A 24,507-nucleotide genomic window follows, 5' to 3' on the forward strand; every position below is an offset into this window, starting at 1 on the left:
TGAAAGACAATTAAAGCTTTAGGTTCAGGGCTAATGTCTTAATAATAAGACTAAAGATAAAATAAGAGTATCTCAGCAGCAGGCCTACTTTGACCATATGGGAATTAGAAAGTGTTTAAAAATTTACCTTTATTTTTACTCCAGTGGAGAAAAGGAAATGTGGCTGAGGGGAAAAGTGCCAGGTCAGTGATCAGGAGCTCCTCATCCCAGCTTAGCTTCTGTACTGACCATCTCAGTAAATTGGTCAAGTCGTTTCCTTCACTGGCATTTGATGTTCTCTTCTGGGAAAACAAGACAGAAGATGGCTCTGGGGTCTAGGGAACATGAGGAAAAACAAATTTTTTTTTCCTGTTTTGAATTAGGAAATAGCTGTATTTTGCTAAAAAACTTTTTTTATTATTTGATGTAGAAAAAAGTATAATGAACTGGCTATTAATTTTTAACGCATGTAAATTGAAAAGCTACTGATATCCTTTAGTGGCTCTGAAAGGAAAATTTACAGGTTAAAGTTCTACTATTCTATTCTATAATTTTTAAAAATTATTATATATTCAAAAACTCAACAATAGTTCTTTCTGCCAGTAGTATTTCACGTTACTTTTATTTAAATATTTTCCTTTTCTAAGTCTTTTTCTTATTTTGGAGGCGATCATATAAAAATAAAATCATATTCTATTGATAAAAATAATTTGACACTTTGGAATAACATATATTCAACACAATGCAAAAAACACTTGAGGGACAGGTACTCTTCAAGATGAGGAAAACACGAATTCAGTGATTTTTGCCTCAAACAGCTTACAACACGAGTAGGCAGAGAAAGAAGACAACTAACCTTCATATGAAGGAAGGCATCCCAGAAAGGAGGACTGCAAAGTCTAGTCCTAGGGTAGAGTAGAAGTAGCTGGCTACAGGAAGAAAGGGAAAAATGCCTTGTGGACAAAGAAAGCAAGGCAGGAAGTGGCATGAGATGTGTGAGGAGCTACCAGGAGTTTGGTATTATTCCAGAATCAAATATGAAGACAGGCTTCGAGGCAAGTTCTGGTCAAAGTTGACAACAGATTTTAATTTCATTTTTATTAAGTAAATTATGAATCTTAAGAGATTTTATTCACTAATGCATATTAAGTACCCAAAATGTTCAGGACACTACAGAAAACAAACAAAGCTCTTGTCTTGTAGGAACTTATGGGATAAAAGAAATGAAACAAAAAGAATACATCAACTTATTCAATAGGTATTTGTTGAGGCTCTCCTGGTCCCTGATGAAGATCACATTCTAGGGATAGTTCCTGTTAGAACATAATTTTTACATCTTCCTTTCCCTTCCTGCCAAGTTAAATTTGGTACAAGTGAGCAGAGATGCTTGTCAGAGCCAAGTGGGCAATTCTAGAAGATGACCAGGAACCTGGAGTAAAATAAATAGAAACAACTACTTTAATAGGATGATAAGAGAATAGGGGAAAATCCAAAAGTATGGCATGGCTGTAAGAAAGCCAGGGAGGGGGCTTAGAATTGAGTTCAATGCAATTTGGATTTGACAGATCAAAATTGTTGCTTACTTTTTTTTTTTTTAAGCTTACTTATTTGAGAGAGAGCGAGCGAGAAAGAGAAAGGGGGGCAGAGAGAGAAAATCCCAAGCAGACTCTGCACTGTCAGTGCAGGGCCTGATGTGGGCTTGATCCCACAAACTGTGAGATCATGACCTGAGCCAAAAACAAGAGTCAGGTGCTTAACTGACTGAGCCACCCAGGTGCCTCTGTTGTCTACTTTTTAAATAACAGTTTTAATCTTCATAAAAGTAATAACTGTAGAAATAAAACTTACCTCCCGCAAAAATAGAGAGTACACACATGTGATTAACACAGAGTAAAAAAAAAAACAAAAAAACAACAAACACACACCTAGAGAGAGTATCAATGTGAACATTTTTGTAAATGTCATTTTTTGGCTTTATGCATATATACACAACATAAACAGATATGAGGATTTTTATGAATGTGTTTTTTGTTTTAATGGTTTTTTTTTTTTAATTTTTTTTTTTCAACGTTTTTTATTTATTTTTGGGACAGAGAGAGACAGAGCATGAACGGGGGAGGGGCAGAGAGAGAGGGAGACACAGAATCGGAAACAGGCTCCAGGCTCCGAGCCATCAGCCCAGAGCCCGACGCGGGGCTCGAACTCACGGACCGCGAGATCGTGACCCGGCTGAAGTCGGACGCTTAACCGACTGCGCCACCCAGGCGCCCCTAATGGTTATTTTTGAGAGAGAGAGCACATGCACGCAAGTGGGAGAGAGGCAGAAAGAGAGGGAGACAGAGAATCCGAAGCAGGCTCCAAGCTTTCAGCACAAGGCCTGACATGGGGCTTGAACCCACAAACCCTTGAGATCATGACCTGAGTCAAAACTGGATGCTCAACTGACTGAGCTACCCAGGCGCCCCATGAATATGGTTTTTTTAAAAACAAAAATAAGAATTATAGTTTATTACCTGCTTTTTCCACTTAATATAGGGAAACATCTTTCCATGAAAATAAAAATGTACAACATACATCTTATATACCAAATTTACTTACTGAATTCTCTACTAAGGCACATTATCCTGTACAATAAGTAAGGTATAGAAATGAAGCAAGCACCAAGAAAATGATAAAACTGACTTTAGCTGTGGCAGCATTCTGAATATTCTAAAGGTGGAAAGAGATAAGACATATGGGAGCTCATGAGATTTTAGTGTTCCAGACATAAGATGAATAATGTCTGAATCTGAAATTCTTTGTGGATAAAAACTTTCCAAAAGGGAAACAACAACAACAAAAAAAGAGACTGCAACCCAGCACACACTAAAAATGAAGTAATTTCAAATCTTCACATCTGCAGAACAGATAGAATGTCAAAGCAAGTACTCAGACAACTAAAAACAGTGGGTGGACTGGCAGGGAAAATCCAAGTGCCATTCTAGCGGTCATCCACAACCACAGCTTTCCAAGGAAGTGACAGGGCCCCCCAAATTGTGCTCTGACAGTGTATTAAGCCTTTCTGGTGAGATGCTAGGTAGACTTAAGACCACCTCCATTTCCTCGTGTTTAGGCAGGCTCTGTGAGTTGCAAAGTATGCTGGTCAGAGTTCCCTTGGAAGCTGCCAATACTAGGCATTTCCCACTGCAACCAGAATAGCTCTCTTTCATCTGTTTTATATATTGGATCTCCAAAAAATATTTCATTTGAAAAAAAAAAAAGTTCCACAGCTCAACTATACACTTAAAATCACACAGGATTAAAGAAACATAACGTTCACCCTTCAGATTGTGTTAATAAATATAAAAACGTAAATAACGGAGGGATGTGAAAGTTACCATTTAACACCCTAGTTAAACACAGCATCACCACTAGCTGTGGGACAATCAGATAGTATGTACCTCTCTCAATATGATGCAATGTGAAGATCAAAGTATTACTTACGAAGTTCTCTTGCCAAAAATATTTAGCTTTAGCCAGCTTTGGAGATCTAATGTCCAGTTATAGGAAATGTGGGCAGTAGCAAAATATGTTACTACCATAAGGAAACAAGAGAAATTCAAGGTATGGATCATTTTATAAGACAGTTGGCCTGGTCTGTTCAATAGGCCAGTACCATGAGGGAAGAAGTACATGTGTGGAGATGAGCTGGGGGGAAAGAAGGTCGAGGAAAACCAACTATAACAGCTCTGTGTTCTGAGGTGGGAGGACATCTTAACTGTTTCAACAAGAATGAGAATGCCACTGTGACTAGACTCGGACTCTTGCTGGGTGAGATGCAGAGCTACTAAAGAACTCTGAGCAGAAAAATGACACGATCTGAATTACTTTTTAACAAGACCATTCTAGTTGCTGTGATAAGAGTTGACTACAGGAGACAAGGGAGAAAGCAGGGACTCCAAAAAGGGGCCAAATACACCTGGAATAATCCAGGCAAAACATGATGCTAGTTCGGACCAGTTGGTAGCAGGGGAAGCATGAGTAGTAGTCAGATTCTGAATAGAATCTGAAACAAGAGTCAACGGAACAGATGTGTGAGCTTTGTGGAAAAGAGGGAGGTCAAGATGAATTTACGGGTTGATTTTTAAAAACTGTTACTTTTTTGTTTTGCTTGAACAACTGGAAGAAGAGAACGGGCATTTTCAGACTAGAAAGACCGCAGGAAGAACAGAATTGTCAGTAGGAGAGGGAGTGGTGGCAAGGAAGGTTACTAGTTCAGTTTGGGATGTTACTTTTGAGATGCCTGTGGACACTCAGGTACAGATATGCAGAATGCTGCTGGAGAATCAAGTGTAGACTTTAGGGGAGAGATTTGGGCTGATCCAAATTTGAGTCACATTTAAAGCCTTGAGACTAGAGGAGATGATAAAGGGAGGGAATATAGAAAGAAAAGAGAAAGAAATATATAGAAATGTTTATTCTATAATATATCATATTCTACAAGATTCTATAAATTTCTGTTAGAAGAAACATCCAAAGGCTGGGCCTTCTGGTACTCAAATACACAGAGCAGTACTATCCAAAGGAACTTTCTGTGATGATGACATATTTATATGTTCCATTCAATAGGTAGCCACCATCCACATGTGGCTATTGAGCACTTGAAATATGGCTAGGCAACTGAATAACTGAAAATTTATTTTAAATAGCTACATGTATCTAGTGGCTACAGTACTGGAAAGTGCAGCTCTAGTTTGAAGAAGTGACAAGGAGTCAGGGGAGAAGTCTGAAAAGAAGTGGCCAGAGAGATAGGGCTTGTGAGACAATTCTCTACAGGTCTCTCATGTTTCTGCATACATTACAAGCAAGGCATGATCTTAACAGCGATATGATATTATATATTTGATATTAGAAGCCAAGTGTAGAAGGTGTTTCAAGGAGGAGAGTGATAACTCTGCTCCTGAATGTTAAGTCAGATAATTATTGAGAAATGACAGATATGGACATCACTAGTAACTGATAAGAACTTTTTTTTTTAATTTAAATTTTGGTTAGTTAACATATAGTGCAATATTGATAAGAGCAGTTTTGATGGAATTGTGGGGCAGAAATCTGTTTGGCTTGGGTAAAAAAAAAAAAAAAAAAGAAATGGGAGAAGAAAAACTAGCAACAAAATGTAGACATTTCTTTTTCAACTTTTACTGTGAAGTTCAAGTGAAATAAGACAATAGAGGAGAAAGTGGTGTCAAGGAGGATTATTTTGAAGATGGGAGCAATAAAAGCATATTTTTTCATGCGTAAGACAATGATTAAGAAGGGGGTAAATTGATATGAAAGAATTATGAAGACCTTAGCTAGGCTGGTTCTTTCACAGCAATGGGAGAGAAAGTAGGGTATATGAATACCGCTGCAGGTACTAGGTATCTGTGGTGGTAAAAGCTTGTAAAAGCTCTTTTTTTTCCTGTTTCTTTTCTGAAATAGGAAGCATGGTCATCAGTTGAAACTGAAGAGTGGTGAGGAGATAGTGAAGACATGATGAGATCGAAGATATGCAATAGTCATTTAGGAGGAGATGAAACAGAAAATGACTGGAAATCTAGTATGACTTCCAGCAAATGTCATGGGTCCACTTGAAGTTATGATCATTAATTTAATGCAAGCTCAGCAGCATGGTTTTACAGGCAAGGAACAGGCAAAGAATTAGATTTAATCAGCACTGTAGTTTAGCCAAGCAAGACTGCTGAAGTGAGAAGTGCAAAGGGATTAAGGATGTTTGAAAGGAACAGATGATAATACTGATGATGGAATCTAAGCCTCTTTCCTATCTCCTGAAATCCTTCCACTGAACCCTGTGGGACTCATAGGGAGATACCAGCAAAATCCTCATATCCTGGACCTCTTCTCAGAAGCTTTCTTCAGCTTCCTTTGCCTTCTTATTTAAACTGAAACTGGAATCTGGGCTTTCCCCATGAGGACACTGCTTTCCTTGTAGCCCTCTTAGATGATGACTCTTTTTCTCTTCCATGCCATTCGAACACGAGGCCTGGTAAATGCCTTTCTTGTTCTTCATTGCAACTTCCAGTCCAAATCCCTCTCCCCAAATCCCCTGCTCAGAGTTATGTATCACTAGATTCTACCACCCACTAGCCTTCCTTATTATGGTATCTAAGTTTCCCTTTCATTCCTTGATGAGTTTAGCTTTCAGTTCACTGTCACTCCAACACTATTTGTTACACTCTAATTGATTTCAACACCAAATAGATAATCCATCTGATATCCTGGCCTCTTAGTTTCTTGACCTTATCTCCACAACGATAATTTTGTTGATATTGTTTTCTACCGTGTCTCAGCCACTTTTTCTCATGGTCATACCTTAAGCTTTTAGAACATCTAAAAGTATTTTTTAATACCCATATACCTGAAGAAAAATTTACTGGTGAGTTCAGAGTAAGACCATCCCTCTATAGGCCCCCACTGGAGGAATCAAAGGAATGGATATACATCAGACATAAGACCACCTCTACAGCAATTCTGCTACCATTAACAACAGAGAACAAGGAGTGCAAGAAAGGAAGAACTAGGTATGCTTCCTCTTTTTGGCCTTTCATCTTGGGCTTGTATTCCTTAGATGAGAGGAAGAGGTATATGTGAAGGGTTGGGGTAGAGGCAGAGGCATGCTGCTATGCCTACTGACCCTTCTTATACTGGGCTCTCAAAGGGAAGATTACCATTATTACGTCATCATTTTTAAAGTATGCATAACGCCAAGTATTGTGCTGAGCACTTAAAGGTATTATCTAATGTTCTTATGCCAACGTTGAGATTAACATTATCTCCATTCCACAGATGAAGAAACAGAGGCTAAGAGAAATTAAAATGGAAATACTGATCTAGGCCCAGGTTTCTCGAACATCAAAGCCCCTCTGTCCTATAGCATATCCATATTAAGACTAGTGGATCTGGGGTAGTCAGTATGTGGTCCCTGCCATACTCCCAGATTTCTCAATTTCTAGGAAAAGAATGGTCTTGAAATCTTGGTAGACATTAAGAAGACAGGAAGGGGGCACCTAGGTGGCTCAGTCAGTTGAGCATCTGACTTCAGCTCAGGTCATGATCTAACACTCTGTGAGTTCGAGTCCCGCATCGGGCTCTGTGCTGACAGCTCAGAGCCTGGAGGAGCCTGCTTCAGATTCTGTGTCTCCCTCTCTCTCTCTGCCCCTCCCCTGCTCGTGCTCTGTCTCTCTCTGTCTCAAAAATAAAAACATTTTAAAAAAATTAAAAAAAAAAGAAGACAGGAAGAATGGAAGGAAGGAGATAAATATATAGAACACTGAAGTTATTGTAGTAACCTGAATTACAAAAACAAGGTTTTTTTTAGCCCCAATTTTATTTTTTAGAAAGCTCGAAAACCTAATAAATTTATTAGTGAGTGATAAAATTGTGACACATAAAATAGACATATAAAAGAAAACCATAACAGATATAGTTAATGGAGTAAAATTTAAAGTCAGATTCATAAAACCAATGAATAATATTAATGCTACCTATCTGAACTTCCGACTGTATTACCAGACTATAAGTATATTCCTATATTACCAAACTTTATAATCATAATTAAGAAAATGAGCTTGTTCAACAATAAAATTGACTCAGACATAATTAAAAGCATATTCACAAAAGGGATCATATCCAGAAATAGAATTATATATAAGACATGCCATAATGCCACAAATAAAGCATAATTTTTCAGAACAAGTGACCTGTGAGATTAAATCAACAGGAGAGAAATGGAAAATGCAGAAGACTTTAAATGTGGAAGAACTGCAATTATCAGGGCAAGAAAAAAAATGTAACACAACAGTGAAATAAGAGATTTGGTTTGGAGAAGACACATAAATACAAAGGCACAGTGCAAAGATTCTCTGGACAGAAGAAAAAACTTGGAAGTAATTTCCATTTATTCACAAAGTATTTATTAGGCATTTATAGCACTGCTATCATTTCTCAGGAAGATGAAAGGATTCAGGTGGCAGTGTGATAAATCAGGGATGAAGCAGAGATGGGTTAGAAAGCCACTGCAATTTATACATCCTCATCTCCCCAACATGTAGCCAGCACACAGTATAAAAGAGGATTCAAAAATATTTTCTTTTTTGTTTTTTGCGTTTTTTTTTTTTTTTTTTTAGAGAGAACGGGAGAGGGAGAGGGAGAGGGAGAGGGAGAGGGAGAGGGAGAGAGAGAGAGAGAGAGAGAGGGAGAGAGAGAGAGAACACCACAAGCGCAAGTGGGACAGTGGCTGAGGGAGAGGGAGAGAGAGAATCTTACACAGGCTCCAAGCCCAGCATGGAACCAGAATTTCATGACCCTGAGATCATGACCTGAGCCGAAATCAAGAGATGGGTGCTTAACCAACTGAGCCACTGGCACCCCAACAATATTTTCTTCATGTATGAACTGTCAGATGCTGTGGAGTTACCCCAAACGTCAAATGGGGCAGGGGAACAGGGCAAAAGCCCAAAGGAAATATCTCCAGGTAAAAAGGATATACAGATTCTTTTGAGCTGACAACTTTCACAATTTTTAGATGTGTCCCTTTAGGTCTCACATGAGTCCTTCAACAGAACCCACTGCTTCCCCACTTTTCATGTTTTGCCCTGGATACAGCTCGGGATTTTATTTTGTAGCTCCACTGATCCCCTCTAAATAATCAATCTTGACATATCTTAAGTCTTTATCACAAATAAGATAATTTATTTTTGCATTGATCCAATAAGTCTCTGAGCTTGCCCACTGAAGAGCTCATGAAGCACTGTCTGCCTACAAAACAGTTTCAGGCAAAAGAAAAAGGCTGTAGTCCTGTGGGCTCAAGAGGAGTCCCTAAATAAAACACCCGTGAGGCACAAGTCTGAATCACTACCTCTGGTGGGGTTCTGTAGTTATGATTTCAGCAAAAAATTTTTTTCATTCAATATATATGAAAGGAGTGTTGTTGGGGTGGCAGTGGGGGAGCTGGGGAAGTGGATACTGAGATCAGACAGGAAGGCAGAACTGAGAGCAAGGCTCAACTGCAAGAAGCCCAAAAGAGACATGATAGAAGTCCAAACCAAAAGTCCAAAAGCAGGTATGGAGGTTGAGCACAGAGTCAGAAATTTGACAGCAGAGTGTTGAGAATAAAGAGCTAACTGCTGTAATAGAGCAAGTAAGTTTATTCATGACTTTATTGGCTGATCATACATGTGACATGTCAGACTGAAATGACAAGTCCAAGTCTAGGGTCAGAGAAGCCACCAAACCTACCTCATTGACTTGTCATTTGGTTTCAGGTACCCTGAGACCCCTGAGACATTCCTAAAGTTCTTTATTCAGCTGACATTCTACATGTGGGACTGAGGGATTCCTTATTCTGCAGATGAGGCCTAGCAAGGGTTTACTATTAATTACTTATTGGATAGACAGACCACCTCATAGTCCAGTACATACACAATCAGAATATGTTATTGAGGGCATTTTACCGGTACCTTGGTAGGTGTTTAGAAGTCCATAAAAGTGGAATGGCTATCTGCCATAAATATAGGCCATCTCTGGAATATAAACTCACTCAGTAAGGTCAACCCTACCTCCAAAATCTCTCAGTTTTGACTTTCTCATTGCTAGAAGCTGGCCCAAGTGATCATCTCTCACCTGCATTACTGTCACAGCCTTCTACCTGGCCTCTGCTTCCACTCTTGCCTTTCCATACTCCAGTTATTCTCCACACAGCACAAAAGTGATAAATAACACGGTGAATTGCTCTCCTGTTTCAAATGCTCCATTTTGAACAAATCTAAACTCTTCTACCACAACCTAATATAGCTCCAGAATCTGCCTACCATTTCTCCTACTTCACCTTGCACTGCTTTCTCCCTGGCCTTTTTTCAGTTCCTCCAACAGCCTGTTCCTCTCTCCTGACCAAGTTCATCTCATTACTCTGTACTCCACTATCCAGTTTACTGTCTGTATATAGCACTTATCATTACCTGGAACTGTTTTATTTATTGTTTACACATACTGTATTATCCCTACAACGCAATGTCCACTCCACAAAAGCAAGGAACTTGTTGCTTGTTCACCACTGTCTCAGTGCCTGGCACAGAGGAAGCATTTAATGAGAAAGAGAAGGAAGAAGGGGGCAATTTGCTAATTGCTCGGCAATTTGCTAATATGCTACTATTTATTCTGTTTCCTTGGCCAAGACCTAGACTAGTTAAAAAGTCATCCTTTATCATCAATTTAAGGAGGAATTGATTGATGCTATCTAGGATGAAGGGGTCCTCTTGGACATTTCTGATAACTGCTCAGCTTAATCTTGTGTCTTACCTGATGAAAAGGTTTAGCATATGCTTTGAACCTAAGACCAGCACCCCTGGCCCCCATTACAAATGCCCTAGTACTGAGAGGCAACTTTATAACAAATCAGAGACAAAGAGCACAACTGGTTATAAAAGAGGACCTTTTTCCTAGTCTAGGCCAAGCATACAAGAAGTGGTAGCAGGAAAGTAACCAGGAACTGGAAAGTATGTGATGCACAGAACTGCCCCATTGAGCCTATGACTTAAGGCAGGCCAATTACATTTTCTCTCCTGGCTACTTGGAACTGAAGCACTGAAACACTGTAATAAGCTGAGAGTCCTAGATCTTAAAGGTCCTTCAGATTTGATGACTAAGGCCACTGTTTGGGGGCATCCATTATAAGCAACATGGCAGGAGAAGCTGGTATTAAGTAGAGCAGACATAATACAGAGAGAAAGAAGCACGTTTCATTTCCATGATAGCTGGCTGTACTTAATAAAATTAGAGCAAACTGATATATGTCCTATGTATTTTTATTATAAACAGGCTTTTTAACTGGATATTTATCATATCTTTATATGGATTTCATATCTTTAACTGGATATCTTTAACTGGATATCATATCTTTAACTGGATATTTATTCTTTAAAACAAATTTCTCTGACATGCAAACATACATGATTCTTCCTTGATTCTACTCATACAACTTCATCCTCTATTTTTCTTTAAGCTCTTGCTTTCATAATACTCTACTTCCTTCCTTAACTTGGTCTTTCTCTTCATTAAATCTGTAACCAAAAAACCCATCATATGTAAGTGAATACTTACCATGGTTTTTAGCTGCCAAGAATCTTTTGAACACTCTAATCTTTGATTATAATGAAGGGAGCTGAGCAATACACATGCCCATCTATCTGTCCACTCTTGAAAATGGATTGAAAGGGGGAAATTATTACCCTCTTGAAAGTGAGTAGCAATGTTGTACTTTTCAGCTAAAGGGCCTCATCATAGGATACTTCATATCCCTACATTGTGATGATAGTACATGTCTTTTCCAGTCTGGCCATTCTGGATCCAGGCAGGCCCAAGCTGACATCAAATAGCACAATTTCAGTGCAGATCAGTGTTTCTCAAACTTTTTTGACCAATGAGCTTTAAAAAGTAATATTGCAGGGGCATCTAGGTAGCTCAGTCGGTTAAGCATCCAACTTAGGCTCAGGTCCTGATCTCATGGTTTGTGAGTTTGAGCCCCGCATCAGGCTCTGTGCTGACAGCTCAGGGCCTGGAGCCTGCTTGGGACTCTGTGTCTCCCTCTCTCTCTCTCTGCCCCTCCCCCCCTTGCACTCTGTCTCTCTCTTAAAAATAAACATTAAAAAAACCCTTTTTTTAAAGTAATATTGCAAATCTCCTTAGGAATTTAAAAAGTTTTGTATGACACATGATAAAACAAATTTAAGTAAAATTTTCTATTTTAGGTCAACATATTATTAAAGATTTGTTACAAGGTTCACATGGTAAAGTCTTTAATTATGCTGATAATATCTAAGGACAAGTTTTGACTTCTACTCACTGATGAACTGTTTTATCATGTAAAGAAAATCATATGTTGTCCAGTGAAATTATCAAGAAATTGAAAGATGGATTTTTTTTTTTTAATGTTTATTTATTTTTGAGACAGAGAGAGACAGAGCATGAACGGGGGAGGGGCAGAGAGAGAGGGAGACACAGAATCAGAAGCAGGTTCCAGGCTCTGAGCCATCAGCCCAGAGCCCGACGCGGGGCTCGAACTCACGGACCGCAAGATCGTGACCTGAGTTGAAGTCGGACACAACCGACTGAGCCACCCAGGCGCCCCGAAAGATGGATTTTTAACCAAATGTATTAAATTTAAAAGATGGGGACTTAGCACCAAAAGTATACTGAAATGTAGGCTGAAATTTCATTTGTATTATAGCATCCAAAATAAACAGATTTTTTTTTTAATGTTTATTTATTTTTGAGAGAGAGACAAACGCAAGCCAGGGAGGGGCAGAGAGAGAGGGAGACACAGAATCTGAAGCAGGCTCCAGGCTCTGAGCTGTCAGCACAGAGCCTGATGTGGGGCTCAAACACACAAACCGTGAGATCATGACCTGAGCTGAAGTCTGGCACTTAACCGACTGAGCCACCCAGGTGCCCCAACAAACTGATTTTTAAAACTGATACTTGAGATTCTTCTGTAAGTCGAAGGTTAGTTTTTAAATTAATTAATTAGTTAATTAATTAATTTTAGAGAGAGACAGAGAGTACAAGCAGGTGAAAGGGGCAGAGGGAGAGACAGAGAATCTCAAGCAGGTTCCATGCTCAATCCCATGACCCTGGAATCATGACCTGAGCTGAAATCAAGAGTCATGCTCAACCAACTGAGCTACCAAGGCTCTCCTAGTTGTTTTAAAATGTCAACATAGGAGAGATGGCTTTATGCTACACTTTGAGAGAAGTTCTCAGCAAACAGTACATTGTAGATTTTTCTTACCAATAAATGAAAAGCCAAATTGGATTGAATAACCCTATATTTTTTCCTTTTTCACATTTTCAATTGCTTAAGTTTTTCTTTTTTAGAATTTTAAATACCTAAGCAGAGGAAGATCAATTACAATAAAATAAACATCCAGCTGTCTACAATACCACTGTATAGTTAAGTTGATAAATTTTAAAGCAAACCTCTTCCTAATTTAATACAACATGGAGTCTTTCAATTGACAATCCATCTTAATTTGATTAGGCCCCTTCTATATTTCATGAGATTCAATAGCATGTCTTTACTTTGCTATTTATATTTAGTGAACTGATCCAAAATTATTTTCTCTAGAGTGACTTTAAGAATAGGCAATAGCAAATACCAGTTATACACATGTATGAATACATATATAACTGTAAACATAAGGCATGCCTAGCTAATGTTTCTACATTATAATGATTTAAAAAAACCCAATTATTTTGAAATAATTACAGATTTCAAGAACTGAAAAGATAGAACAGAGAATTCCCTTATATCCTTTACCCAGCTTCCTGTAATCATGTAGCTTGTTTAGTATTACAGACATCTTGATGTTTTATAAAAATTTTCATCAGATGAATGCAGCTTATGTATTCCATAAAGGACATCTTGAAATAGTTTTTCAGAATTATCATTTTTTATGCTCATTAATTTATGACGTTTTGACATCTGTTTCACACATGTTCCACTTTTAAGCAATAGCCAATTATGAGTACAAATTAAACTATACTTATGACTAAGAAACAACAATTAAAAACAGCCTAATGGTCCTTCTGAAAATCTTCCAAAAAAACAACAAGGGGAAGAAAGGCTTCTAAATTCATTTTACAAGGCAAGCATTACCTGGACACCAAAACCAGACAAGGACCTTACAAGAAAAGAAAATTATAGGCCAATATCCCCGATAAATATAGATGCAAAAATTCCTCAACAAAATATTAGCAAACCAAACTCAACAATACAACGAAAGGATCATCTACAATGATTAAGCGGGATCTTTTCCAAGGATGCAAGGATGGTTCAACATCCACAAATCAACCACTGTGAAATACCATATTAACAAAATAAAGGATAAAAACTTAAAATCATCTGCATCTTATAATGCATCTCAAGATGCAGAAAAAGTATTTGACAAAATACAACATCCATTCACAATAAAACCTCTCAACAAAGTGGGTATAGAGGGGAATGTACCTCAACAAAGAAAGCCCATGTATGACAAGCCCATGGCTAGCAACATACTAAGTGGTTAAAAGTTGAAAGTTTTTCCTTTAAGAACAGAAACAAGACAAGGATGCCCACTCTTGCCACATTTATTTCTCACAGTATTGGAAATCTTAGCCAGAGCAATTAGGTAAGAAAAAGAAATTTTATAAAAGGCTTCCAAATAAGAAAGAAGTGAAACTGTCTCTGTTTGCAAATGACATACTACATATATAAAAAAAACTCTAAAATGCCACCAAAAAACTCATATAATCAATGAACTCTGTAAAGTTGCACGATACAAAAATCAACTGAGAAAACTCAGTTGTGTTTCTATACACTAATAATAAACTATTAGAAATTAAGAAAACAATCCCAGGGTGCCTGGGTGGCTCAGTCGATTAAACGACTGACTCTTGGTCTCAGCTCAGATCATGATCTCACAGTTTGTGAGTTCAAGCCCCACATCGGGCTCCATGTGGAGCCTGCCTGAGATTCCCTCTCTCTCTGCCCCTCCCGCGTGTGCGTGCACTCTCTCAAATAAACTTAAAAAAAAAGTACCATTTACAACTACTTTCTCTTAAAAAAAAAAAAAAAAGAATAAAATACCTAGGAATTAATTTAACCAAGGAGGTGAAAGACCTGTACACTGTAAACTGAAAGATACTGATGAAAGAAATTGAAGACACAAATAAATAAATGTATATATATTCTATGCTCATATATTGGAAGACTTAACATTGTCAAAATGTCCATAACTACGCAACCTACAGACTCAATGCAATCCCTATCAAAATTCCAATGGCATTTTTCAATTCCAAAATTTGCATGGAACCACAAAAGACCATGAATAGCCAAAACAATCTTGAGCAACAAGAAAAATCAGGAGGCATTACTCCCTGATTTCAAATTATATTACAAAGCTACAGTAATCAAAATAGTGTGGAATTAGAATAAAAACAGACACATAAATTAATGGAACAGAATAGAGTCCAGAAACAAACCCACATATGGTCAATTAATTTAGACAAAAGAGTCAAGAATAAACAATGAGGGAAACAATGATCTCTTCAATAAATGGTGATGGGAAAAGTCAATAACCATACACAAAGAGTGAAACTGGATCAATATCTTACACCATACACAAAAATCAACTCAAAATGTATTAAAGATTGAATATAAGACCTGAAACCATAAAACTCCTAGAAGAAAACACAGGCAACAAGTTCTTTGATAACAGGTACATGAAAAGGTGCTAAACATCACTAATTATCAGGAGAATGCAAATCAAAATCACAATGAGTTATCACTTCACACCTGTTAGGGTAGCTATTATCAAAACACAACTAATAACAACTGCTGGTGAGGACTGGAGAAAAGGGAACACTTGTGCACTGTTGGTGGGAAAGTAAATTGGTATAGCCGCTATGAAAAACAGTACAGAGGTTCTTCAAAAATTTACAAATATAACTACTTACGACCCCACAAGACCACTTCTGGGTATTCACCTGAAGGAAACAAAAACACTAACTCAAAAAGATATCTACACCCTCATGTTCACTGCAGCATTATTTACAAAAACCAAGACATGGAAACAACCTACGTGTCAATTAATGGATAAATTGATACAGAAAATGTGGTACACACACACACACACACACACACACACACAATGAGAATATTATTCGGTCATAAAAAGAAGAAATCCTGCCATTTGTGACAATATGGACGGTCCTTAAGGGCATTATGCTAAATGAAATAAGTTAGAAAGACAAATACTGTGTCATCTCACTTATGTGAGATCTAAAAAACCTCCCAAGAAAACAAAACCCAAACTCACAGATACAAAGAATAGACTGGTGGTTGACAGAGGTGGACAGTAGGGGGTGAACAAAATGGGTGAAGGTAGTCAAAAGGTACAGACTTCTAGCCATAAAATAAGTAAGTCTTGGGGGATATAATGTACAGTACGGTGACTACAGTTAATAATATTCTATTGTATATTTGAAAGTTGATGAGACTAAATCTTAAAAGTTATCACAAGAAAAAAATTGTAACTGTGTGGCAATGGATGTTAACTAGACATTGTGGTGATCATTTCACAATATATATGTACATTGAGTCATTCTGTTGTACACCTGAAACTAATATGGTGTTCTATGTCAATTATATCTCAATAAAACAATAAAAACAGTGTAATGGTCAAAAGCCACCAAAACAAATGCTCAACTGACAACTACTAGAGCTCATAATCACATTCAACTAGTATCTCGTAACCACTGTTCACATCACATCAAATTGTTTTTAAATAGTAAAAGCATTTAAATAATTAGTTTATTATTTTTCAGAAAGCAGTTATTAATAAAGACACTATTACTGCCGTCACTGATATGAATTAATTCTAAGATCAATTTATAATCTAACTCTAAAATTTTGCACAGAAGAGAAAATGTGCAGGAGTCAAGACAATTTTAGGGTAGGGGGACAAAGACAAAGTAATAGCAATATATGTCCCTTAAACTGAGCAATGGGTACTGAGCAAATGTTCATTGTATTGTTATACTCTTCACCTTATACATGTTTTCCAAATATTGTGCTACAGCCATTTAACCTTTAATTTCTAAAAAAGAACAAAGAAAGAAGACCTTGCCTCACCAAAAATCACATTATAAAACTACAGTAACTAAAGGTATATTATTGGCAAAGAACCAAAGATCAATGAAACTAAACAGAGTTCTAAAACCAATCTATGCATATGAGAATTTATTAACTAATAATTTGACATGCTACTTGTTATGAATGGCCAACTGAACAAGACTCCTCCTTCCACTATGCATAAAAATAAATTCAATATAATTAAAGACTTAAAATTTTCTATAAGAGTATAAGAAAATATAAAATTCTATGTTTAGATCTTCAGGGCAGGAAAAATGTCCATTAAATAGTAAATAATAAAACATAATATAAAAAAGAAAGCAAAATCAAAAGTCACAAAAGCAAAGACAGTTAAATTTGAGATCAAAATTAAAAACTATCACAAACAAAGGGAGAGAACTTGAACAGACTGGAGAAAAATGTGTGCCATTTTTATATTAAAGATGAGTATCTGCAACACAACGAACTCCTACAAATAAATAAGACAAGTATTTGTTATGCCACATATAACAGAAAAACCAAAAATAAGAGTGATTAAACAAGACAGAAGTTAAACTTCTCTCTCATGCAAAAGAAGTTAAAAGTTGGTACAGTGACTCCAACAAATGGTCAGGGGCCCAGGTTTTCTGGCTCACTGAGCTCTACAAAGATAGTTCTACTTTCCTAGGACAGCCGGCCGTTAGAGCTCCATCACTGCATCTGTGTTCCAATACAGGATGGGTGAGGAATGAGGAAGAGAGTGCCTTCTCCCTTTAAGGAGATTTCAGAAAATCACACCAAACACTTTTGCTTGTGTACCATCAGCTAAAACTCACATGGTTGTACTTAGCTCTTAGGAGACCAAGGAATGTAGTCTTCTAGAATGGGCATCAATGGGCTTGGCTAAAAGCTGGGGTTCCCACTACTGAAGATGAAGGAAGAACAGATCATAAAAGGTAACTAACAGTCTTTGTTGTGCTATCCAAAAAAAAAAAAAAAAAAAAACAGAAAAAGAAATATAAATGGTCAAAACCTCGAGAAAAGATATTCAACCACAGAGAAATAAAAGTGAAAACAAGGGGGCATGAGGTTTTAAAACTTTTAAGAGAGGCAAAAATTTGTTAATTAGTGAAGGCATGAGGATTTTTAGATTTATGTTAATTTTTTTAAATAAAGAAATGTACTCAATACTGCTACTGTGACTGAAAAATAAAGGAAATATTATTGAAAAACTGAAACACATTACTGTTTTTAATTATGTTTATAATATTAGTATAGACACTTTGAGGACCAATTTGGTAGTATTTTTTAAAATTTTGATTATATGATTAGATGATCCAGCAACTCCATCTTTCAGATCTATGCAATACAAACATCACACATCTGCATAAGTACAAAGATGTTTGTTCATCGCAGTATTGTTTAAGAGAGAAAAATCGGAAATGATCCAAGTGTTTGTTATTATGGGACATTAATATTCTTCATAGCACTATTGCCACTACCTGAAATTGTATAATTTATCTATTCATTTGTCATTTAGAAAAATCAGCTCATCTTGGGGCACCTGGGTGGCTCAGTCGGTTGAGAGTCCGACTTTGGCTCAGGTCATGATCTCACAGCTCGTGAGTTCGAGCCCTGTGTCAGGCTCTGTGCTGACAGCTTGGAGCCTGGAGCCTGCTGCAGATTCTGTGCCTCCCTCTCCCTCTGCCCCAACCCACTCGCATTCTGTCTCTGTCTCTCTCAAAAATAAATAAACATTTAAAAAAAATTTTAAAAAAGAAAATCAGCTTATCTAGGAAAAGAGCCAAGGCAAGAAGAATATACTTATATAATACCTGCTGATTAAAAATTCATTAGAAATAATGCACTGTGTTTTAAAAACGGCATATCAAAACAAGCACCATTCCAGGCTATACTAACAATAACCCATGATAATGCAGACAGGTTGAAAAACTGATGAAGCCTCTGAACTTGCTATCAAGGGAGACTGGCACTAGATGTGATCTGTTTGCCCTTTTCTTTAGGGTCTGGACATCTCACAGTAGAATCAACACTCTCTCTCCATTATATGTAACTCTTAACTGCCTTTAATATGTAGATCCCAAAACTGCTACCAGTACCAGTTGAGCCTCTTCCACTCACTGAGCAGGGCCTACCATGGGGAAGAGGTCCCAACAGAACTGCCAGAATACCAAGACGTACTATGTGGAAGGAAGACAAAATACTGACACCTGAGCCACAGTACTTGCGGGGAAGGCTTGATACAATAGGAGCATTGTGTTCATCAGAACAGTATTACAGTATCCATCTCCAAGACTGTAAAATAGGGACCATGCCTTTGATCCACAAAATGGAAAGGATAAGTGTGCCCTTGCTAAGTCCCTCTCCATTCATGGCCGCTAATCTCTGCTTTTTATTTCTAACCTCACAGACGAGCAGTTTTCAAATTGCTTTTTTAACTGAAGAGACTCTTCAACTATAAACTTAAAGACAAACAGGAGGGAGAGGAATAGCTTTAGTGCTCAGTCTCAGGGGGTGGGGTAAGAGGAGCACCCAGACTAAGGAGAGCTCTGGGAAGCAGAGTTTGAAAGGGAAGGAGATAGGGAGTACTGGAGAAAGTGAACTTTAGCAAAGACCTGAGGGAAGTGAGGGAGAAAGCTTTGTAGATATGAGGGGAAAGCAAAGTCCCTGAGGCAGGAACATAACTGGTTTGTTGGAAGAAGAGCAAGGTGCCATTTGTGACTCGGACAAAGTAAGCACAGTGGAGAACAGGAGATGAAGCCAGAGAGGTAAGTGGGGGTTTAGATTCTGTAGGGTCTTGTAGGTAAGCATAAAGCCTCTGAGTGAAGAACTTACTTTTAATAGGGTCCCTCAAGCTGCTGTGTTGAGAACAGGCTGTAGGAGAGCAAAGACAAAAGCAGGGAAGAAAGAATTAGGCTATGGCAATTATTCAGGTGAGATACGATGGCTTGGAAAAGGTGGAAGCAGGAGAGATAGTGGTATATGACCGATTCTAGATACATTCTGAAAGTAGAGCCAACAGAGTTTGCTGACAGACTGTGGGAAGAAAGAGAAAAACAACCAAGGATGACTCAAGGGTTTTGGTCTGGGCTACTAGAAGGGAGCTGCTATTTACAAAATGGGACAGACTACAGGAAGAGTGGGCTTTGGAGGGGAAAATCAGTTCAGTTTTGAGAGGTCTATTAGATATCCAAATGGAGATATCAAGCAGGCACTTTAATATCAGACTATAAGATTCAGAGGAGAGGTCTAACTTGGAGATAAAATCTCATAGTCATTGGAATGTGGCTGATGACGTATAGATGGTATTTAAAGTCATGATACCAAGTGAAATGCAAGGAAATAGGGTTGATAACGAAGAACAGAGGTTTGAGGAGTAAACAGCACTCCCAACTTTTAGTAATCAGGAAGATGATTAGGAACTAGCAAAAAGACTGAGAAAAAACCCTCTAGTAAGGTGGGAGGAAATCCAGAGAAAGCACTGTTCTGGAAGCTAAATGAAAGAAGAACAATCTTAACTGTGTAAAATGCTGCTGAAAGATCAAGTAAAAGACTGAGAACTGACTCACTGGATGGAGTTACAATGTGGAGGGCTTGGTTGGGGAGGGGAGGTAAAGATGTGATTAGCAGGGACTCAAGAGGGACTAGGAGAAAGCAATTAGACTCAGCAAGTTAGACAACTGTAGAAAGGAACAGATTTAAAGAGGGATGCAGGGTCAAGAGAGTCTGGTCTTGTATGATAAGACATTATATCTCTATTATTTAGTACAGTGCCTAGCACATAATGGTAACTCAAGAAATATTTGTTGATTGAACTGAGATTACTAGCCACTGAATCAGGAAAGTCTCAGTTCCAGCCATTTAAAAGCTGATAGTGAAATGTGAGGATTCCTGGTCCAGTAAAAAGAACTGCCTTTATTCTTCTACGATGCCTAAAAACTCCTTAGTTTTAAAAACTATGCTTACACACCCAGGACACCTAAATTTGAGAGGAACAGCAACAGAATTTGACAAATACTCTACAAGGAAAGAGACTTTCAATTTTGGATAGGTTCAATCTCTCCAACTACCTCCTGCATCAGCGACCCTGTGACTTTGCATTCCGGGTACAACATGATCCCCAGTCCTCTATGTCATGACTCACTATGCACTACATGGACGACTTCTGGTGGTTGATGAAGGACACTAACTTATAGAGGCCTTGTGCAAGTGAGATATGTATGTGGCAGAACAATAACAGTCACAAGTATTTTAGTGACTTTTTTACTGTTCAATATACACCCTCTCTTTTTAATGTTACAACAACTTTGTGACACAAGTGTTTTTATCACTTTCATTTCACAAATGAAAAATGTAGGGTTGAGAACACATGCCCCTTCAACAAATGGTGCTGGGACAACTGGATATCCATGCAGAGGAATGGAGTTGGACCCTACCTCATATACAAAAATTAACTCAAAATAGATCAAAGACCTAAATTTAAGAAAACTACAGACTCTTAAGAAAAATAGGGGTAAACTGACATGACCCTGGATTTGGCAATGGATTCTTAGATATGATACCCAAAGTCTAAGAAACAGCAGCACCTGGGTGGCTCAGGTTATGATCTCACGTGAGTTTGAGCCCCACATCGGGCTCTGTGCTCTCAGCGCTGAGCCCACTTTGGATCTTCTGTCTCCCTCTCTCTGTTCTTCCGCCCCTCACTCCACCCCTCCCTCTCCCTCTCCCCTTCTCTTGCATGTGCCTATGTGCCTATGTGCTTGCTCTTTCTCAAAAATAAACGTTAAAAAAAGTGTAAGCAACAAAAGGAAAAAGGACATAAATTTGACTTCATCAGAATTAAATGCTTATATGCAAACTACTATCGAGAAAATGAAAAAGCAGCCTACAATACAGGAAAAAATATTTGCAAGTAATACATCTGACAAGGGTCTAGTATCCAGAATACATAAAGAACTCTTAACAACTACTCAACACCAACGAGACAAACAATCCAATGAAAAAATGGACAAAGAACTTCAATACACATCTTTCCAAAGATATACAGGTGGCCAACAAGCACATGAAAGGTGTTTAGCATCATTAGTCATTAAGAGAACACAAATCAAAATGACGAGCTACAACTTCACACCCACCAGGATAGCTATAACCAACAAAACAAAACAAACAAACAAAAAAACAGAGGGTGGGGGGTTGAGTTAAATAGGTGATGGGGATTAAGGAGTGCACTGATGTATAGACTCGTTGAATTCCTATACTGCACATCTGAAACTAATATTACACTGTTTATTAACTGGAATTAAAAACTTTAAAAATAACAAGTATTGACAAGGATATGGGGAAACTGGAACTTCAGAACATTGCTAGTAGAAATGTAAAATGGTACAGCTGTCATGGAAAACATTTTGATGCTGCCTCAAAAAGTTAAACATCGAATTACCATATGACCCAGCAATTCTGCTCCTTTGTGTGTACACAAAAGAACTGAAGCAGGTATTCAAGCAAAAACTTGTACATAAATGTTCCTAGCACTATTTACAATAGTCAAAAGGTATAAACAAACCAAATATCCATCAACTGATAAATGGATAAAATATAGTACATCTATATAACTGAATTATTCAAAGGAAGCAATGATTATTAAAGGAAAGGAATACATGCTACAATATGAATAAACCTTTACAAAATTATGCTAAATGAAAGAAGCCAATCACAATAGTTCACATTTGTATGATTTCATTTATATGAAATGTCCAGAATAGGCAACTCCATAGAGAAAGAAGCAGATCAGTGGTTTCCAGGGAATACTGAGAGACAGGAATGGGGAGTGAATGCTTAATGGGTAAAGGGTTTCCCTCTGAGGTGTTAAAAATGTTCCAGAGTTAATGGTGATGGTTGCATAATATTGTGCATGTACTGAGGGTCACTGCATTGTATACTTTAAAATGGTTAACTTGGTTAATTTTATGTGAACTTTAACTCAAAAAAAAAAATCACACACAAAAAATCACACAGCTGACACCTGACACATCATGGCTTCACATGCAAGAACAGACTCCAAATCCTCTATCCACTCAACCATCCTATTTCCTCTGCAAACCAAAGAAGCTCTGGACCACGATGGCAATGACCTTTCCCCTTTACCACCATCCAGGCACAGTACCTAACTATATTTATGACAGAATTCCTACAATTGCCCAAGCACATACAAGTTTCTAAACAAAATATTTTCTTATCATAGGTACCCAATATAAACTTTTGTAGACTGAGGTCTGCTATTCATGTCATAAAGACATCCGTTATACAGAAGTCAACCATCACATCCACCTAACACATCAAATAATAGTAGCTGTGAAGACTAATCCCTCACAGAATGACACTCTTGTTTGCAAAAAGAGTATAGCAATGGGGCTTATGTCTTCAACTAATCAACACCATTCTTCACTAATAATCCTTGGCATTTCCCAACCGCTCTGGTTTCTGTTCTGCTGGTTCTGTTCTGTTCTGGTTTCTGTTCTGCTGGTAGATCAAAACTCTTTAACCTCCTATGCCAGGTTAAAGTTGCCAATGAGGCAGAGATGTTTAAGAGACAGATCGGTAGTGGCCATGTGCATGACAACCCACTCTAGACAGCCACTTTAACCCAAGGTTTTCAAGGTAACTGCATTCCAGCATTCACACAACCTTTTGGAAACCAGTTTATTCAGTGCTCTCTTCTCTTTGAGCTCAATGAGGGCCTCTTCCAACTTATTTCAAAGTATGAGAAATTTTACATATATGCAACTGGAAAACCAGCTATAATATCAAATTAAATGGATAAAGTACAGCTGCAAAAATTGCTCCTGGGAATCTGAAAGCTAGATACATATTCCCTGACATAGCCGAGTATTCCATTTTCAACAAGCCAACAATCTGATATTTGTTCATCAGTTCGATGGGAGGATGATGTCAGAGTCACTGGAGCCCTGCTGGCCTTTAGGAGCCCTGTGGCTTTTCAGATAAGAAAGAGACTAAGGGCCTAATCACTAACATCTGAGTCTCTAACGTCCTGGCAAAATTATCTCCTCAGTGTAAAGCACAATGTCTCCAAAACAAATACAAGCAAGACACCTCTAAAATGGGGAGAAGGGTAATCAGGTACCAATGAGTTACCTCCCTCAAGAGTTAGATGCATTTAGGTAACCAACGCAGACTGAACACCTGCCATACAGACATATAAGACACCTGACCTTCCCTCATCACCTCCCTTCTCGGGTCAACTCAAAAGATTTCCCCAACATTCATTCTTTCCATTTCTTTACTTTCTACCTACTTCAATCTGGTTTCTGCCTCTTCCAATCTAAAATGGTTTCACTGAGGTCAAAGACTCCATCTGGCTATATTCAATAGGTCATTTTCAATCTACATCTTGACCTGATAACTTCTCTCTTTTTTAAATACGCTCTTCCCTTGCCTTTTATGACACACCTTAAACTGGAATTAGATTCTAAAGTAAATCCCTAAGACAAAAATCAAGCATAGTTTAAATTACTCTTGAAATCCTTTAAATGGACCATTAGATAAAGTATAGCTATTTTTTTGTGTGTACATACACTCTACACAGTAATGAACAGCATATATAATACAGGACATACAAGACAAACAGTAAGTATACATGCAAAATAAACTTCATTCTCTCTCATCTAATTAAAAACGTCTTCAAGTGTATTGGATTAAGTTTGCATACCTTAACTGCAAGATCCCATTCCACTTATCTCTCTGGCCACTTCTCATCCCTTTCCTGGAGCTACCCTCCTTTACCCAACTGTGAAACACTGGGCGTG

The 24,507-nt window shown here is 37.9% G+C and overlaps 1 protein-coding gene across 5 annotated transcripts in view; it reads right to left on the minus strand.

Annotated features, from left to right (window-relative positions):
* PPP2R3A (protein phosphatase 2 regulatory subunit B''alpha) overlaps window positions 1–24,507 on the minus strand; it is a 210,769-nt gene that overhangs the window by 179,221 nt on the left and 7,041 nt on the right. For 2 of the 5 annotated variants that reach the window (XM_049628793.1, XM_049628794.1), the window contains exon 2: window positions 128–281. The exons of 1 other annotated variant lie outside the window; for it this stretch is intronic. The gene's annotated coding sequence lies outside the window, so the exon portion shown is untranslated. Of the gene's footprint in view, window positions 1–127; window positions 315–24,507 lie in introns of all 5 variants that reach the window. 2 more of the 5 variants (XM_049628795.1, XM_049628796.1) reach the window with 1 other exon arrangement.

This window comes from Panthera uncia, chromosome C2 (genome assembly GCF_023721935.1).
Source record: "Panthera uncia isolate 11264 chromosome C2, Puncia_PCG_1.0, whole genome shotgun sequence".
Classification (NCBI taxonomy): Eukaryota; Metazoa; Chordata; class Mammalia; order Carnivora; family Felidae; genus Panthera; species Panthera uncia.